Genomic DNA, 20,651 nt, shown 5'->3' with positions numbered 1-20,651 from the left:
GTGGCATAACTTGTAAAGCTTATATATATATATATTATATTGTATATACTGTATATGTATTATATTTTATAATTTAATGCGTATATATGTATATAGAGCTACTTTATTTTACATGCTTGAAGGCTAAGTACTTTGTTTATTTTCATTCATTTATACTCATAGTAGCTTTCACAGATGCTTTGACACAATAGTTGATCTGCAAATCTATTCTTAAAAATCTTCAATTTATGATAATTATTTTGTGTATGTTGTATGCAGACTAGAAATCACTGAATGGTCCATTTACTGTTCATTCTTATATAAGACAAGTTCCATTTAATGGAGTGTTTGTAAGTAGCTCAGTGCAATTTCATTTGCAGTTCTGAACAGAAAAGAAAGCATCTGCAAAGTGAGATTTTAGTTTCTTGTAAACACAGGAGGATTTAAAGTGGCCTCGTACTGTTGGTTTATAGAAAATGTCTCCACTCACAACACTATCTTAATATGCAAAAAGGAATAGAAATTTTGTTATTTTAGCCAATAAGCATGAAGAATAATTTTATCATATGAAGCAAAATAATGGCTGAAACCTAAGCTGTTTATTTATGGTCCTTAAAATTGAAAATCTTACTTTTGTTAAATGATAAAGTGTTATATTAGGCTTTCCTTTGAACCCGAACTGCCTGTGTTCTTATTAGACAGTCCAGTTGAATGCTTAATATTATGTGTATTTTTGAAATCTCATAATGGTAGAGCAGAGAAAGAAAATATTTTCTGTTGTTTGAACACCTAAAGAGGGAACAAATCATGCCTAGTTGTCTTTGTCTGCATTAATCACTTTCCATTACTATAATAAATCATGAGATAGTCAAGATTTAAAAAGGAAGTATCATTTTGGATCACAGTTTTGAATATTTCTTTCTTTTTCTCTTTTTTTTTTTTTTTTTTTTTTTTGTTTTTCAAGACAGGGTTTCTCTGTGTAGCTTTGCACCTTTCCTGGAACTCACTCTGTAGACCAGGCTGGACTTGAACTCACAGAGATCTGCCTGGCTCTGCCTCCCAAGTGCTGGGATTAAAGGTGTGCGCCACCACTGCCCAGCTGAATATTTCACTTCATGGCCACATGCCCCTGTTACTTTGGGGCCCAAAATAAGTCATAATAGAAGGGCATGGCAGAGTAAGCTCACTACCCCATTATTAGTGTGAAGTGAGGAGAAAAAAATCAAAACTCATAATCCCCTTAAGGGCATGAACTCAGTGATCTGAAACATTCTATTAGGTTCCTTTTCTTAAAAATCTACCTCCTAATAGGGACACTCTAGGAACTAAGACTTCAATAAATGGACTTTGGGGATATTTAAGATTTAGATTACAGTGCTGTCTGTTTTATATGGTTCTTCTTGTTCCCATCAACAATTTTGTTTGCTTGTTTGATTGACTAATACTATCCTTAATGTGTGTGGTAAATATATATATATATATACATATATATATATATATATATATATTCATCAATTCTGCATCGTGTTTTCATTTACTCCCTACTTCTCGATGTGTTAGATTTGCTTTTATTACAAATTACTACATGTTTTGTGATTTCAAACAATAAAGCCCTTTTTATTTTATTTTTTTACAGAAAGAATTAAATATTTAATGACACAATGTGTATACTTTTATAGTAATCCTGATGAAAGTAATTTACTTCTGATGTATATTAGCAGTCATGTAATTTTCTTTTGTGTGTTTTTTATTTATCTGCATAGATAAGATCATCTTCAAGGATCAAGTTAACAAATGTCATGACAATTTCTCTTAATTAGATTTAAGGTGTCGTAAAATGTTCATATAATTTCATCATTAACTTCTACATATTCAGGGAGAAAATCAGCAATGATTTTCTATTCAAGCACCATGAAAAATACAGAAGCTCACAAAGCAATTATTAAATGATAAAATCAAGCATATTATCTTTTATTATCAGAGATCAAGCACCAGGTATGTTCCTTTAATACCACTGAGAGCATGCTTGTGTGGTCAAGATAAGAGTCCTTCAGAAAGGGTCTTGGAATGCAGATCACTTCTTTGATAATTTATCCTGTTTGTAAACCAATTTATATTGTTCCTGGAATGTCTCTAACCTATTGTTCTCTTTCTATTCTAGAGATGATGATAGTATTTAATAGTAGCTACACTGACTATCACTAGGAAGTAATATAAAAATTCAAGACTCAACATTTGTTCTTAAATGTTTTCTAAGACCAAATTGAGGAGAAATTATTAAATGTAGACCATCACCATATTACAATATATCAGATGACATCCTTTTTATTTTATAACCACAAGAGGTCAAAGTCAATAACAGATCTTCTTGGCTACAATCCTGTTGTGGATTGCCTACTTTCCTTTCTGTAAACTTCCAAGTTAGAATTTTTCCTTTCGTTGCTAGCTTTTTTTAGTTAACTACTTCCTTTGTCTCATGGGTTTCTGTATCTCCAAAGCCAGCCATAGCCAGTTGACTCTTTCCATGATCATAAATAAGTCCTTGAATCTGATACTGCTATCCTCTTCTAAACTTAAGGATGTTTGAAATTATACTGGCCTCACATACCGAAGATAATATATCAATATCAGGTTATTAGAAATCTATATTCCTTCTTTCCTTCTCCTTAACCATTTAACATATCATATCCTTGTGTCCTGGCAGTCAGTATGTGGACATTTGAGGGACATGTTTGTCTAACTAACTATAGGTAGCCAGTGTGATTACTTACTTAATTCAAAACATTGCTTTTTAAAAATTTCAACAAGGCTCTGCCCTAAGACTGATGACCCCACTGATCAGTAGCTTCCTTCATTATCAAATTGCAGACTCTTCATAGAGCAAGAAGGATCCCCATGGGCATCTATGTGCTTGAAGCTCTTACAAGGGTCAGCTGTACTTTAAGTTTTGGATATGAGCCATCACTTTATCAGCTTACCTCAGAAATTCATATGTGAGGCAATTTCTGAATAAAGTCTTGAGATATTAAGAAAATAAATTAAAACAAGGAAGATGTCCCTACATTTGTCTTCATGCTTTAAAATCATCGGTGTAAACAGCAGAGATACTTCAAACATGTCTGTAACATTAGCAAATTCTTGTCTGAGAAATGCGTACATTGAAAATAATTTTCATCAGAATTTAGACATATTAATTTATCTTATTTCATCCAATTTGTCTTTACAATAATGATTTTCTTCATTTTTTTTCAATTATCTCTTTCTTGCCCCATCTTTCACCCTTGCCTCACTATTGCAAGCTTTGCAAGACAGGATAACATCAACCATCTAAGAAAGATTAAATCATGTATTATCTCAAGGAAAATGCTAGTTGTCTGAAGGAGAATATTGGTGCGTTCAGTTTATAGATGACAATTGAACGTCAGGGTCTATTTTCTATGTGCTCAAACTAAAAGCATGGGATGTAATCTGGAAAACTTGAGTTCTTAAAAACTAACCGTGAAAACTAGACTGTTTTTGAAGCATTTCAGTTTTTATACCTGGCATAGTTTTGGCAATGTTAAATTGGCAGTGAATGTTTAGTGAGAGGATGTTCACTAGATATGTGCAAAGGCAATCTCTAAGGTGAAAGGTTCTCTGTTACCCAAGGATCACAACAGTTACTCACATTCTTATGTTCTACTTTGAAAGTTTCTGCTTCTTTTATCCTTTTCTCACTGTTCCTTGTTTAAATGGGCTATTTGTTATTTCAGTTATCAAAACTCAGTGACAACATTCCATGTCATATTCACTATGTCAAAATCTAAAAATCTGTCAAAAATTTAAAAATCTACAAATATGGAGAGAACCAATATTTATGTCCTCATGTTACTCATACTGGATAGCTATCACATGAATCTGTTATTAGCTCTGTGTATTAAAAACAGTGATTAACTGATATTAGACTGAATTAACTGAACAGAAAACTAAAATTATCTCCTATGAGAGAATTTATATATTGAAAACATAAGCATGATATATTGAGTTATCTTTTACTAATTATCTTTATTCCATATTCCATTTTCTTAAATAAATACATTTTTCTGTGAAAAATAATAATACTATTTCCTTAAATAAACTTTTTTTTCCAGCAAAAATTGAGTCTTGATAACTGTGTGAAAATAAAACAATATGATCATTTGAAAGGAATAAAATCATCATGAATTAAACCACCTAAGATTAATTCTTACTACCACAGTGAGGGCATTATTAGAGATACATAAATAGTACATGCAGATGTTATAGTAATTATTGATTTTATTGGTTGAGCATTGTGTTATTTGGTTTTAATGTGAAAGTTTTAGAGACATGATATTGAACAATGACAATAATGAAGAAAATGCAATGAGTCCTGTGAAAGTGTTTCTTCATGTTAAAAGGTACTATCCTGTGACATACTCATTTGGGACAATGGAGGCTTTATAAAATTTAGATTAGCAAGTTTAACTACATTTTAACATTGTTATATATTATTTTAGGTACTTTGCTATTAAAATTGTCAAAATTTACTCTTCCGTGATGACTATTACTCTTTACTATTCCTGCCATGAAATTTTAGATAATTATATCTATATTATTCAATTCTACATTGCTTCTTTCTTTGTTTATATAATGAATCTCCTCATTTCAGGCAGTGAGTACTCCCTTGTTTTAAATTTATTAATGGGATTACATCAAAATAAGAGACTTCTGAACAGCAAATCAAACACTTACTGGAGTGAAGCAAAACCCTACAGAATTTGAAAAGTAATTTAACTATATATGAGACTGAGGATTAATATCATCTTTGTTACTTTTCTGTGGTTGGGATATGACACAAACTAGGGCAACTTACAAGAGAACTAGTTTATTGGGGACTTAGTTTCAGAGTGTAAGTCTATGACCATCGTGGAGCATGGTAGCAGGCCCTCAGGCATGGCACTGGAGAAGCAGCTGAGCACTACATCTCCCTCCATAAACAAGAGGCAAAGAGAACTAACCGGGAATTGTGTGGGAATGTTCAACCTCACTGCCAGCACTCTACTGATGCACCTTTGTTGGGGAAGATTTGCTTGTGTTGATTGCTCTGAGAGGACAAATAGTTTCTGACCTCAGTTCAGAGGGCAAAGTCCACATTCAGGTGGCTGGAGTAGACCATAGAGTTCCCTGGCTGACTCAGAAGGAGATACCCGGGCACAACGAGGAGGAAGAAGAGGAATCGAGAGGTAGTGAGGCCCTTTTCACATGGAAAGTGGAGAGAAGAGGGTGATCGTCTCTGAGTCACTCTGTGGATCTCTCAGGTTTATGGCCTAATATTTACTCTCAAGTTTTATTTTTTAATAAAATGATAAAAAAAATCACAAGGTCAGGCAATCAATATACCTCCAACATCTCTTGCTCCCTCCCAAAAAGTTCTGCCAACTATTTAGGGAGGAATAATTTAAATATATATGCCTATTGAATCCATTATCATTCAAACCACAATAAATATCTAGTACATGTAAAAAATCTTCTGTAGCCAGAAGGTTTCTCTGGTCCTGCACAGTTCTGTGGTAAAACAATCATTCAGAGGTTTATATTAATTACCAATTGTATGGCCTATGGCAAGCTTCTTACTAGCTGGTTTCTTATACTTAAACCATTTCTATTAATCTATAAGTTGCCACGTGTCAGTGACATTACTGGTCTGCTGGCATCTTGCTTCTCCTTCAGCACGGTAGATGTCTCTCCCTCCTCTCCTTTCTTTCTCTGTATGTTGGCTTGAATTTGCCGCCTGCCTCTAAGCTACCTTGCCATAGGCCAATGCAGCTTTATTTATTAACCAATCAGAACAACACATATTCACAGCATACAGAAAGACATCCCACAGCAAACTTCAAAAAAACAAAACAAAGAACACACTAAAAAACATCCAGTGAATAAATAGGAAAATGAAATAAATCTACATTTCTCAAAGGAAGAATTATAAATGGTGAATAGATACTTGATCATTCAATATCCTTAGCCATCACAGCAGTGCAGATTAAGGCTATCAGATTGCTTATCATCAACAATACAAGTGATAAAAATGCTGGCAATGTTGCAGATGAAATGGACCCCTTATTCACTCACCGCGGCTCACAATGTAAACCTTTGACACTATTGAAATCAATACAGGAGGCTATCAAAATGTGACCATCGAACTTTCCCCTGGGTGTCTGTCAGCTAAGTCAACATAGTTCAGTCATAGTTGTATATACATGTTTATAGCTTCACTATTCACAATTGTCAAGAAATTTAACCTGACTAATTACAAATTCACAGGTTAACAGATAAAGGATATGTGCAAATATAAATGGAATTTGTTTAGCTATAAATCAAAGTAAAATCATGACACTTAAAGGAAAGTAGATGCAACTGGAAATCATAATACTAAGTGAAATAAGCTGAATACAGGAAAACTTGAACTTTCCTAACACATCTTGTTTTTTATTTCCTATACCTAACCACTTGAGTGACTAGATTTAAAGTATGTTAAATTATGAGAGCTTTAAAACCAAAACAAGTTAGGAATTTGGTTTAAGATTATAAGCTATTTAGAATGCATTATTAGAATGCCATATTTTCTTTTTAAAAATTGTTTTCCTTTGCTGTTGTATTTAATGTGTATGTATGTTTTATCTGCATGTATATCTGTCTAGCATATGTAAGCACTGCCTGCAGAGGTCAGAAGAGTTGGATCCACTGGAACTGGAGTCATAGATTATTGTGGGTGCTAGAAGAGCAGGCAGTGCTCTTAACTGCTGAGCCATCTCTCCAAGCTCTTCCTTTCTTTTTAATTTAGATAATATTTAATTTAGATATTGATATATCAGATAAATAGTATATAAACTGTCAGATTGTATTGTAATCTGTGTTGAAACACTCAGCAGAAGTATGCTAGGAATACTTCATGGGTTGTTTCCTATGATATTTCTCATTTCTGCAAAGCTGAAGAATTTGAAGTTTCTATATTATTACACATGATCAAGTATAACTTTATGTAGCTGAAGTTTTTCTGTGTCCACCCAGCTTCTGTAGCCACTCAGACCCAAGTAAACAAACAGAGACTTATACTACTTATAAACCGTATGCCCGTGGCAGGATTCCACAGGAAACAAGAGGCTATGGGTTTGTTCCAGATTAAGATACATCAGGTTTGACCAGCCAAGACCACCTGAAAGGTCTCCCATGACACCATGGCCCAGATGATCCAACATCCAGAATGGTTTCAAGGCAACTGGTTCAGAGAATACAGGGTAGATTAACGAACCAACTTTTAAAGAGCAGCAACTTGTTTAAAAATGTTTTATGCTGGGCAGTGGTGGCACACGCCTTTAATCCCAGCACTTGGGAGGCAGAGCCAGGCGGATCTCTGTGAGTTCGAGGCCAGCCTGGACTACCAAGTGAGTTCTAGGAAAGGCGCAAAGCTACACAGAGAAACCCTGTCTCGGAAAAAAAAATGTCTTACATTGGTATGATTTTAGTTTATTGATACAAGTTTAAACTTAATTTTGTTATTCTGTATATATATTTCTACCCCTGTCTGTGGTATTATGTTATGTAACTCATTTAGACTGCAATCAATAATTGAAAAATACAGATTAATAATTAGTCTTCTATGAATAGTCAAACTTACAGTCATGCTAAGTTTTCTAGGTATACATAGATATAATTTAATTAAGTAGGTAATCTTCAAACACTTCAAAGACCTGTAGAATATGGCATTTAAAATATTTTAAAAACTTAGACTTTCTAGACAGTGAGGCATGCCTGTTCCTCACAGCACTGATTTATTTCAGAGGGGAGAATGGGCATCGAAGACACTCTATATGGAGTTTATCTTTTTCTTGGCAAAAATAGCCATTTGGGCAGGAAACTGTTCTTGCCTGGACTGCTTGACAAAATGATATATCAACTGGATATGCAGGACCCATAGGAATGTGACCATTGAACTTTGCTTGGCAACATGGTCCTTCAGGGTCCTGCTTCACAGAGGAAACTGCCAGACATTCTACAGGACACAGGGAGAAATGACTGAGAGACTCTAGGCCTATAGGCTAAAGAATGGATGCCCCAAAGTTACAGAAGAACTTTGGATGACTGTCCAGGCAGCCAGCTTTCTCTGTCATTCTAGATTTTTGAAAGTTACTTACAAAGCATTTCCTGTTTGCTTAGGTAATATGATATCCTTCTGGGGTCTTTGATGTAATTGAAGGCTAGATAGTTATAATTTCCTTAGTTATGATAAAAGATAAGTTAGATATGAAACCTTAGACTCACAAATATAGGATAAATAGGATATCTTCTTAATTTTGCCAAATACAAATAGACTAGATATTATAACTATAATTCTTACTTGATAATTGTTTTGTTATATGTAATTTTACTATGTTAAAGTTAAAACCTTCTGTTTTGAAAAAAAAAAGAAAAGGGGAAGTGCTGTGGATATCGCTCTATATGCTGTGAATGTGTTGCTCTGATTTGGTTGATAAATAAAACACTGATTGGCCAGTAGCCAGGCAGAAGTATAGGTGGGACAAGCAGAGAAGAGAATTCTGGGAACAGGAAGGTTGAGTCAGGAGATGCTCCCAGCCACTGCCATGAGAAGCAAGTTGTAAAGATACCAATAATCCATGAGCCATGTGGCAAGGTATAGATTTATATAAATGGCTTAATTTAAGATGTAAGATCTAGCTAACAAGAAGCTTGAGCCATTAGGCCAAACAGTTTTAATTCATATGAGCGTCTGTGTATTTATTTGGTTCTGAGCAGCTGTGGGACTGGGAGGGACCGGAAAAAACTCCAGCTACAACTTTATCTCTAATTACTAAATTCATTAAGTCACTTCTTACCCTTCTTTTATGACTCATCAAAATAACCCTTCTGCTTCACTCCTAAGAGGGATTTCATACAAAGTAACATATTCTGTTCAGATACTGTTATGTTTGACTAGAGCAAAAAAAGTGTTTTGAAGGTCTTCAGGCATGACTTTCAATTTTTATAAACTATGTCTAACTTTTCCACTTGATTGTCCTGTCAAGAACTATGCCATGTATTATATCTCAGTTAATAAAAAGTTAATGGGTTATGATATCTAGTACTAGCTACTCTCAAGCTAAGAAAGGTCCTGTAGCCATTCTCTTACTATATTTGCTAAAAATAGAGCTGAGAAAGGATTTGAAAAGTAAACACACTAGCAGAATCAGAACTAAGTAGAAACTTCTAGGAATGACCCAATGGGCTTCTCTAAGTCAGCCTCTCTGATGAAAAGACTCATGAAGAAGTATAAAAATGACAACATCAGCAAGAGTTACTCCAAGATTCAATTTTTCACACATGCATCCTTTGCCTTTAGGATACTGACCTCAGAGAAATATTTGATTTAGCATGAATGGCAAACTTCTTTCTCTGAATATTGGAATGCCACTTATCTTTTACCAAGTTTGACTGTATAACATTTTCAGTTCTGAAATTAAAATTTCAGTTCTGGATTTTCAGTTCTGAAATAAAACATTTTTCTTTCAGGTTTAAGAATTCAATAAATGATTTTGGAAGAAATAAGGAGGTTGGTGTTCAGTGCACACATCACACTTATTATACAAAAGATATCCATGAAATCAAAGGTTTTTGCATTTGTACACATATATTACACATATATACATTGAAACACAGGAGATAACAAACATTTCCATTCTTGAGGTGGACTCTATGACTCTGGTGTGTGTTCTGGATCTGCACTCATTGTTGGTGCCATCCCAAAACAAAAATGAAGAAACCTTTTCTTACCATCTTTCCACTTCTCCATGTTTCTTTACATGATATAAAGGCTATAAAACAGGAAACATTACTGTCTTTAAAGAAAATTCAAACTTTAACTTTTTTCTTTTCTAACTGCCATTTTTCTTGTGTTTTTGTATGCAGTTGTGCTGTTTATGATCTTGATCATTTGGCTTTCTGATAAAAGAAATGAAGGTAGTATTTCATTGGCCACATGTTCTGCAGCTTTAAAGTTCTGGTCTCCATAGGCAGATGTCTACATCTCCTCCTATAAGTCTTGTAGACAGCACTTGACGTATTCATATTTTACTTCATTTACAACTTTGCTAAGAACCAGGTCCCACTCTGTGTGCCCACTTAGTTTTTCTTTGCTTTTTTTTTCAACCACTCACAAGAATTTCAGTCTTTGTCTAAGTTCCTTTGAGAGTGTACAACTGTTTTAATAAGCTCCTTTTTATTATGTTAAATAGACTTGTCAAGCCTTTGAGTACTATTCATTTTTCCTAAGGAACCAATTTTATTTCTCAATAACAAATAAAAAGAATAACATAAAAGCAAGATTAAGAGCCTTTTGTCTTTGCCAAATTGAGGATCTGGGGATTTTTCTTTGTCATGCATTCTTCCTGTATATTCTTTTCTTAATGTATAATGAGGCAATGTTTTAAATGATGAAATAGCAGTGCTTCTTTGTAGGGGTTGAGGTACCTGCCCTCTGCTCCTACCCAGGGTTCCTTAAGAGAAATGCTTCCAGGAGTGATGGAAAAGAAGATTTCTATAATAATTTCATACAAATGGGTAAATGCTCTTCATTCTATGTGTTCTTTATTCATGTTCTTATTTCTTCTTATATATCCATTCATTAGAAACTTGTTAGTAAAAACTACAAAGCAAACTCTCAGAGACAAGCATTCTGATAAGAGTTCCACTTGGTGAAGACTTGGCCAGCTTAATTGGCGACTGACAACAGTTGTAGGTTGTAAAAAGTTCTGGCTAACTCATGCAATGAGCACAGGACCCAGTCCCACTGCCTGGATTCCTCCCAAACAGATCAAGCCAATCAACTGTCTCACCCATTCAGAGGGCCTGATCCAGTTGGTGACCCCTCAGCCATTGGTTGATAGTTCATGTGTTTCCATTCGTTTGGCTATTTGTCCCTGTGCTTTATCCAACCTTGGTCTCAACAATTCTTGCTCATATAAACCCTCTTCTTTCTTGCTAATTGGACTCCCAGAGCTCCACCCAGGGTCTAGCCATGGATCTCTGCATCCAGATCCCTCAGTCGTTGGATGGGGTTTCTAGTACGACAATTAGGGTGTTTGGCCATCCCATCACCAGAGTAGGCTTGGCTCGGCCTGGGAGGAGGGGACTGGACCTGCCTGGACTGAGTCTACCAGGTTCATCTCAGTCCATGGTGGAGGCTTTGCCCTGGAGGAGGTTGGAAATGGGGGGGTAGGCTGGGGGGAAGATGAGGGGGGCAGGAGCGGGGAGAACAAGGGAATCCGTGGCTGATATGTAGAACTGAATTGTATTGCAAAAAAAAAAAAAAAAAAGAACATCAAATGAAGAAAATTAAATAAAATTTGGATTAAGAATGAAGAAAAAAAAGTTCTGGCTATCTCTTAAAGGGATAGCCACAAGAGTACAAGGGAAGAAACTAAATCAATGAGAGATTTAAGGAAAAGGCAAAGAATATGTGTATGTGGTTAATAATATCTGGACATGGTAAATCAGTTAACAGCCTTTTTCTGTTAATCTCCTGAATCTCAGGACCTATACATAGTCTACTGAGCCTAAAATATTGCATTAAAAACTGGTGTAGAAATAAATATGAAATATTAATTGTTTGTTGCATCAGAGTGGGGAGGTGCCGGTGGAGGAAGCTTAGGGCAACATAGGTGCTATTGTTCTCTAGAATGACTAAAATATAACAAAGCCAAATACCTGCACTGTCATTTCTAGTTCGCTACAACTCTTTTTAAGTATTTTAATCCAACAAGGTAAAAAATCTTCAAGTTCTCTTATGAATAAAATCTGTGAAAGTTCTGCCTGTAATCTATCCCAAAAACACTTCATTTGTCCAATTTGCCCTGTCAGTAAGTAAAAAATAGAGCACAGACCTTTAACAGTCATATAGAACAATAGCTCTAGTTATGAAGCATATTTTCATATGTTTCTATTCATCAAAATTATATAGTTATATTAGTTATATAAGAAGTCATAGAGTTATATAAGTTATATACAGTTATATAAGAAGTCATCTTTCTGACCACCCACAAATATGTGTGCCTAATAGATGGAATATTTTCATGAGATAAACACACAAGCAGTGGGATAACAATCATAGCTGTTCTTAGGGAATAAATGCAGTGGCATATGAGAAAAATTACAGACAGGAGCAACTGGTCATTAACAGTCAGTAACTCTGTGGTCTTGTCAAGTGGGGCTCCCCATCAGAGAGTATGGTGGGTCGACCTGCTGAACACTAGTTGTCATCTGCTGTATACCTCCATGACCTCTTGGTACCAGCAGCTGTCAACATTACTTGAAGATGTGAATTGTATTACTTATATTTTAAAGCAAAGAAAAGTTGTGTTTGAGGAATTGATTCATTTGACATCTGGGTAAAGTGCTTACATGAACATGAGCCACCTGAAATGTTCTGATGGGCAAGTAAGTTGATATTGTTATTCTCTATCTCTATTGAGTTTTTACAATTCTCTGCTATATGATTATTACACTAAATTTGTTCTCATACAAAATAGAAGAGAATGAGATAAATTAAATGCAATGCTTACAGCATTTCCAACAATTAGTAAAGATGACTATTTAATAGAGACAAAGAATTAAGAAAAAATATTCTCAATTATGTCTCAGCATTTGCTATTCTGTTTGGTATTTAATGTGTATTTGTTAAGTTTCCATATGCCTCAAAAACTAAAAAATTATTTTCATCACCTCATTCTTCCATAAAATTTGTCCGTCATGGGTCTAGAATACTGTCTGGATTAACTAGAGAGAAAGAGAGAGACAGGAAGAGAGGGAAAGACAGGGCTCTATCCTCATAAATAACCCACCTGGGTCACAGAAACAGAAGCCTGAGAATATATGGCAGTTAATAGCATTATGCTGTTAAAAGAAATGACTTTTCATGTTCTAATTTGAACCTGGTATTTCTGAAAAGATCTCAGTCAAAAGATCTCAGTCAAACATCTACTACCTTAGAATATTTTGATTTATGAGATAGTTTGGGAAGGAGCCTGGACCTTCAAGCCAGAAAAAAAAATTAAATCAAGTTCAAAATTGCTACTTAATAGCAGTTTTATCAGAGTCAATATTTCTCAGTTAATGAAAAGTTTATTTGTGGTGTTAAATATTAGCAACTCTAATAAGATCACGGCCACCTTCAAAACAAGAAACAAGTGGCAACATATACAGATTTTCTGAGTATTTGGAAGCTTTCATTTTCCACTGGTGATTTCTTTTTCTGTCTATTTTTCATTTAACCATTGATAGTGTCATGCATTTACAATGAAGACCCACAATCTGGTAAATTACAGTTATTGAAATGTCCCTGAAAGCAGATATTCTAAATAACTGGTGACATAATTCTTTTTCCCCATTTGATTACAGTTTATTAGATCTGTAGTTCTTTGTGCACTTGATTTCATAGAGTTCCAATTCATTCATTTAACATTTATTTTGTACTTTAAAAGTCTACTATCTCAATTAATTATATTGAAACAAAACTTAAAAGTGCCTGTGTGTGTATGTGTGTGTGTGTGTGTGTGTGTGTGTGTGTGTGTGTGTGTGTGTGTACACACGCACGTGCGAGCATGCACTTGTTGTCACTCACACACATGCATATTCAGGCCAGAGGTTGAAGCCCTGTGTCAACAGCTATCCACTTTTGTTTTTGAAACACGGCCTCCAAATGGACCCGAGTTCATTAATAAGCTAGGTTGGCTGGCCAGTGAGCTTCAATGATTTACTGTCAGCTTGCAGCTTAACTTTATGTGTGTACTGGAGATCCAAATCCAAATCCTAATGTTCCTTTGGCAGGTACTTTACCAAGCCCTCAGCCCAATGAATGCATTTTTTAAATAAAAAAAATTAACTTTATTCATAAAATGTCCAAAAGATATTTTTCATTACTTATACTGTTGCTGTGTTAAAATACTTTAACAAGACTTCCAGTCTCCTTAGGTTCTACTGTGGCCAGTTTTTGCATCCTCTGTGACTGGTTCTGCCACTCTCCAGGTAGTTTGTTCTGACAGAAAGCTACTACTTTATAAGCTTGAAGAATAGTGCTCCCCATCATTGTGAAATGGAGTGGGCAGCAGTATTCAATGACCATTCCTTTTGAAGATGATACTGTGCTGGATCTCAAGCAGTTTCCCAATACTCTTACAGAAGTGCTTCCAGAGACCAGAAATTACTGGGGCTCAAAGTTAAAGGCAAACCTACCGAAAATTATGAGCTCTCACTCTGAAACAAAATACCAAAATCAAAATGGGAAATTGTGAGGAAAGCTTGAAGATGTATTTTCTCTCACTGATTATGATGTCATCATTGACATTGACATTGAAGATGAAGCAGTTGAAGTAGAAAATAGGGAAGAAAACTTACTGAGGATCTCTCACAGAATCAGAGAGTACAAAGTGGAAGTACTGAACTGTTCAGGGAAGGGAAAAAACTTCTGGTGCTGGATGCCAATTATATATTACTTGATCATAGGTCTTGTGCAGAGACTGGGGTATATTATTGGGATAATATCTTCAGGAATTTCCAACATCTGCATATGAAGATTATGACATTGTTATTTGGTATGTAACAAATATGAAGTGGATTTGAGCTGAAATGAAAGAACTTGGAGTGACCACAAATGCCAATTATAAGATTACCGCCATGCTGGACAGTGCTACAATCACCTTGCACATTCGAAGGAGAGAGGGCTCATCAATGTGAAGCCTCTTTGTGTTATTTGGGAAGTTTTCTGAGTTCTCCAGCAATATATATACATATACAGATACATATACATATACATATACATATATGTTTGATAACGTAGGAATAAAATTTCTCATGAATCTGCAGAATGGACTGAAGATAGGCATTTCATGAAAGTGCATTCAAATCAAAATAAAGACAGAGAACTGGTGAAGCTCTTTCAGTGTCTCAAGGAGATAGCCAAGCACAAGTACTGGGAAAAAGGTATTTGTCAAAGAAGCAAGGACAGTAGTTACTAGCGACACTCACAGCTGAAGGTCCTTGAGACCCACGGACTATTGGTGGAAGTATTAAGGCAATTCCACATAGTTAAAAGGGAGGTTTATTTTGTGGGGTAACTTACAAGTAAAGGGATAGACTACAGGGAAAGGTGAAGTGCAGTCCGGCAGTGTTCTCTGGAGAACTCTGCTCGGTCGACCTCTAGTGTCCAGGATCCAGGAACCAAGAGAGTCGGCACATCCAGATCTCTGGTCTTAAGGGCTCCTCTCTCGGCCCTGCCTCACAGGGGTGACAGCTACCGGAAGCCTCAATGGGGGTAGTTTCTTTGCTCAACATTGCCATGATTTTACTGGACATTGAAGCAGATGCCAGGCTGCCTAGCTGGGGTCTTCTAGCACTTTGTGAATTTAATTTTGTATTTTTTAAAGATCATAAAAAAGCGTTAAAAAGTTCTCTTCCCTCGATGCTAACTTACTCTTGAAGAAAACATTATCTGGCATTGATTACTGAGGTGTTTTCCAAACCCTCTATAAAATGGAAAAAAGAAAAGAAGAGGAGAGGTGGAGCAAAAAGTAAATCCACCAGTGGCATCTTGTGACTTCGGAAACAACTTTTGGTCTTGTGCCTTTGTCTCCTTGTATAGTCAGCTGCCTGAGTCTGAGACCAAACCAATCTTGAAACTAGCTAGCATTTTCCCACTTAAAAACCAAAAAGCCCAAACCAGGTTTTAAATAACAACCATGTTTGTTATGCTGAAAACTCTCAAGAGTTGTCCTTCCTTGTCACAGTTTCTCTTCTGCAGTCGACCAGGAAGATTGTGCCAGTGTTCTTTAAGAAGAGAGGACATCCGCATGATGAAGCTATGCCCAAGATGGCAGGGCAACAAGCAGACCAAAATGACACTATAGGACAAGAGTATGTTTCTTTTTCTGTTGCTAAGTATAAGTACTTCTCCTTAAAACCATAGTCATGAGCACATCTTACCACAGTAGTACAAAGGCGCATTCACCGACTTCTCTCTCAGAAGTATGGATAGCATTTCTTTCTGCTCCACCAGTGTGTCATTGCTAACTACTGACACCATTGCACTAAACATATCTAGCCATAAGAATAAAGATACCTGTTACTTTCAACGCATAACCCTGCAGATATGCAATATTTTGTTTTGACAGTACTGGTTTATATAGTTCCTGCATCTGAAGGGAATTGCTCCTTTTAAATGAATACGGTGTACACTGTTCTAGTTCAGTACTGTATGTAGTGGGAACACAGGTAAACTATTGTATCTGGCATGAACACCAAACTGGAGTGGTGGGATTGTTTTTGGTGCACCAAGCCCTGAGGAAATCATTTGTATCTTGATCAGTGATTGTCTTCTGAGATTTGTGGTGCTGCTTTTCTGGAGGAGCTTTATGGCCTTCACATGACGTCAGTCACAAGATGTTCCTGACCAACCTGGAATTCTTACCTTATTGAGCACTGCAAACCACGCGCAATTAGGACCGAGAAGTGTGGGGGCCATGTGTTTCTTCAGGCAGCACAAAGACCAGAGCAGAGGCTCTGGTATGAGGAACTTGACTTACTTTAGAAATAACTTTTGTGGAGCTTGACCTGGCGTTTGGCTGTGGATCTCTGCATCTGCTTCCATCAGTTACTGGAGAAAGGCTCTGTGATGACAGGTAGGGTACTCGCCAATCTTATTACTGGGGTAACCAAACCAAACTAATTGGAACTCAGGAAATTTAGACCAACACCTGTGGAGCCTCCACAGGACTGGACTAGGCCCTCTGCATAAGCGAGATAGTTGTATAACTTAATTTGCTTAAGGGGGTCCCCTGGCAGGAGGATCAGGATCAATCCCTGGTACATGAGCCCCACTACCTATGGTGGGACATCTTGCATAGCCTGGATGTGGTAGAGGTGGTGGAGGGAGCTTGAATCTGTCTCTACTGAATGTACCAGGCTCCACTGACTCCCCATGAAGAGCCATACCTTCTTGTAGGAGGAAGTTGGGGTTGCACAAAGAGGGGGCAGACTGGGGAGGCAGGAGGAGGGAAGAGGGGGTCTGTGATTGGTATGTAAAATGAATAAGCCATTTCTTAATAAAGAATAACTTGTGTAACAGTAAATAAATAAATTTCTGCAAAGCTGCTCAGTCTTTTGAGGCTGTTCTCTGCTCCTTTTAAGGCTTCATCACATCCTTGAGTGTCTCTCATTTTTCAGCCATCATATGTGACTCAGTTTACCAACAGGTGTAAATAATGAATATCTTTTCTTAAAATATACTTTGACAAAACTAATTTAATGGAAAGGGATTTATTTTGGCTCACAATTTGAGGTCATATTCCATCATGACAAAGAAGTTACAGGAGCAGAAGTCTGAGGCAGCTGGTCACATTGCCTCCACAGTCAAAAGCAGACAGTGATGAATGCTCACACTCAGCTCAGTTTCTCCTTTTTATATAATTCAGCATCCTAGCCAAGGAAATAGCACCAGACACCACGCACTTAGATCTTTCCACCTCAATTAACCTAATTAAAATAATCCTCAACAGACATGCCCAGAAACCTACCTTCTCTCCTCTAGGTGACTCTAGAGCTCATCATGTTGACAATAGACACTATTAGAGATGCTACAATCTGAACATAACTGAAGTTGATTATCTGGAAACTATTCTCCAACTATTCTCTAGGGGCATTCAATAAGAGTTGGAAATTATACTCTGAATCAAAGAGTAACAGTAGTAAAACTGAGGAAAATATTTTTAAGATTGACATCATATTGCCTCAGTTTAGCATCATGGAAAATATCTTGTTTATTAGATTATTTTTGAAGACATTTTATTATGGAGATTACTTAAGATATAGCGCCATTTTGCAGTCTAGCAAAAAACTGCATGAAGATTTTAAATATATATATATATATATATATATATATATATATATATATACATACATATATATAAGACCTGAGATAGATTTTCATGTGTAATTTTTAAAACAATAGCTCTGGGGATTTTAGGCTGCTCTGTTCAAACTGGATTTTGAATAATAGATTTTGTTAATAGAATTAGAGAAATAAAAGGAATAATTATTTAACAGAGTGAATTTTCAGCTTAGCATAATCTCACAGATAAAATCACAAGGGGAGTCCTGGCTGGACAACTTATTAAGAGCCACTATCTATCTATCTATCTATCTATCTATCTATCTATCTATCTATCTATCTATCTATCATTTATCTATCTATCTATATACATATACTGGGAACTGAACTCCATATAAATATGGCGTAAAAGTAGAAGGGTGACCATTTGGAAAGACAAAGGAGAATAAGATGGGGGAAGAAGAGGATACAGGCTGAGGGTGAATCTTCTCAAACATTTGAATGAAATGTCATTATGGAGCCAAATTTTTTGTCTGATGAATATATTCTAATTAAATATAGCATTGCACTTTAAAACACCATACATACATTTTGAAACATTGAATGACAGATGTTTTTGGGTTTTTGGAGTAATGAACATAGTAGGTGAATTCTTTCCAAGTCTGTAATGTGTAAAACTTTCAATGACAGTTTTATTGGCAAGTTTGTGTATATGTGCAGACTACTTGTTATGTATGATTTATAATGTGAACTAGTGAATCAACCACTGGCCATGGACAGCAATGGATGAAGATGCTTATTTAAATAGTGATGTGTTGCACATTAATATGGTGCAATCATATGCTGAATCAAGAAATATTTTCATGAGCCTCACCTTCAGTTTCTTCATTCAATTCTTATACTTAGGAATTAAATGTTGTGCTCCTATCACCATTCTTAGAATGGATTTTTTGTCCTTAAGAGTTCTTATTTTGACAAAACTAACTTTTCATGCTATTCTTCCCATTCATTATTTGGACCCTTTTATAATCACCTCTTCTTGTTCACCTTCATTGTACCCTGCAACAAACCATAAGCTCATTGAATGGTTTGTGACTGTAATGAATAAATGGCTCTCAGCACCTGGAACTTTAGTTTTTAAAAGTTATTTTTTTTCTTTAAATTTCTTGGCAGCAGCTCAAGCAGAAGTGGAAGGAATTATGGTCCAGCAGAGTTGGTGTTGGCTAACTGTCTGCCTTTTTTATTGAATTTGGAGTGAATGAAAGAAAAAATTGGAAACTTTCTATTTTCAAGTACATGTGGTAATAGTGTCTTTTAGACTTTAATATGCATCGTCTCACATGGGAAGCATCTTAAAATTAAATCTTAAATGTGCTGGAGAGGTGGCTCAACAGTTTAGAGTCTGGTCTGCTCTTCCAGTGGGTGGGAGTTCTGTTTCCAGCACCTCTCTCTAATAGTTCACAGCTGCCTGGAACTGAGCTTCAGTGGACCCATTGCCTCTGGCTTCTGTAGGCAATCCCATATATGGGAACGCACCCACATCAGACACACAGACACGCACATCATTAAAAATAAAATAAATATATGAAATCCAGACATTCTGCACTCAAACTCAAATTCTCAGAGGTGGCTGGTGTAATCTTAAGAACCTGAGAAATTGCACCTCTGTAAATTATTTTTGATGCTTGCCAACAGAAGTCCCTAGACTCTCTGGGAACTGTATTAACTAAAAGGCCAAGATTCATTTTCCTCCTTGTTCTAAATACTAAGTCTATCCGTTCATCCACTAATTGGTATGCATACCTTGAAAACAGGTTGTTGGTGGCATTTATCTCATGTCACTTACCTATCAGACAGGTTTTAATTGGAAGCCAGCACCACATGTCATACTTGAGTCATCCTTAGCAGCTTTCAAAATAACAACTTTATTTAATTCCCTGATGCATTCAAAAATTGACTCCCACACTGCTGCTTGGTATATGAAGGAATCTCAAGATAAAGAGGGAATGAGAAATGTTTGCTATGATTGCTCAGGCTTTCATTCACTTGGAGTACAAATCCACTGGTTTTCTATCACAACATCCTCATTTGTGTAATAATTCATTCTCCAATACAGTAGTAGCTTTCAAATAAGAGAAATCTCAGTCTTCAGGAGATAACTGACAATCTATGGAAACACCTTTGATTTAACATTTGCAGATGTGCAGCAGGAATCTTGTGGATAAAGGTAAAGTATGTCCCTCCACATCCTATAAGGCAGAGCCATCTCTACCTGACACCATTGTTTCTCCATTCCAAGATACCCAAGTTCTGAAGTTGAAAAAAACCTGTTCTAGAGCAGAGATTGGTTTGTAATTTGTGTTTCCACCATGGCCAAATCTAGTCACATGACTTGTTATTGGAAATAAACTTTCTTTGGAGTAAAGCAACTGATTTGCTTATATATTGCTCACATGTCTTTGAGCTGCAATGACAGATTTGAGAAGTTATGAGAGAGAATGCATAGTCTACAAGTCTAAAATGTTTATTATGTTACCCACTAAAACATATTACAGGATCTATATGTGGTCCCTAAACCACCATTACCATAACCACTTGAGGACCCATACAAAATGCAGATTCAAGGCACTGATCTGACAATCACTAATATTAAGGTTGAGACATGGGCCTTACAATGTGGATTTTGAAAAGATCTCTAAGCGATCTTGTATTAGCTCAAAGCTTATGATTATTGATATACCAC

The 20,651-nt window shown here is 36.0% G+C and overlaps 1 pseudogene; it reads left to right on the top strand.

The window, feature by feature from the left end:
* Nucleotides 1-4,326: 4,326 nt before the first annotated feature.
* LOC128098756 (ubiquitin-like domain-containing CTD phosphatase 1) lies at nt 4,327-15,034 on the top strand (annotated as a pseudogene).
* The last annotated feature ends 5,617 nt before the right edge of the window (nt 15,035-20,651 follow it).

This window comes from Peromyscus californicus, unplaced genomic scaffold (assembly GCF_007827085.1).
Source record: "Peromyscus californicus insignis strain IS unplaced genomic scaffold, ASM782708v3 Scaffold_6__1_contigs__length_162567912, whole genome shotgun sequence".
Classification (NCBI taxonomy): Eukaryota; Metazoa; Chordata; class Mammalia; order Rodentia; family Cricetidae; genus Peromyscus; species Peromyscus californicus.
The sequence above is the reverse complement of the archived record's forward strand: the minus strand, read 5'-3'. Positions and strand labels throughout refer to the sequence as shown.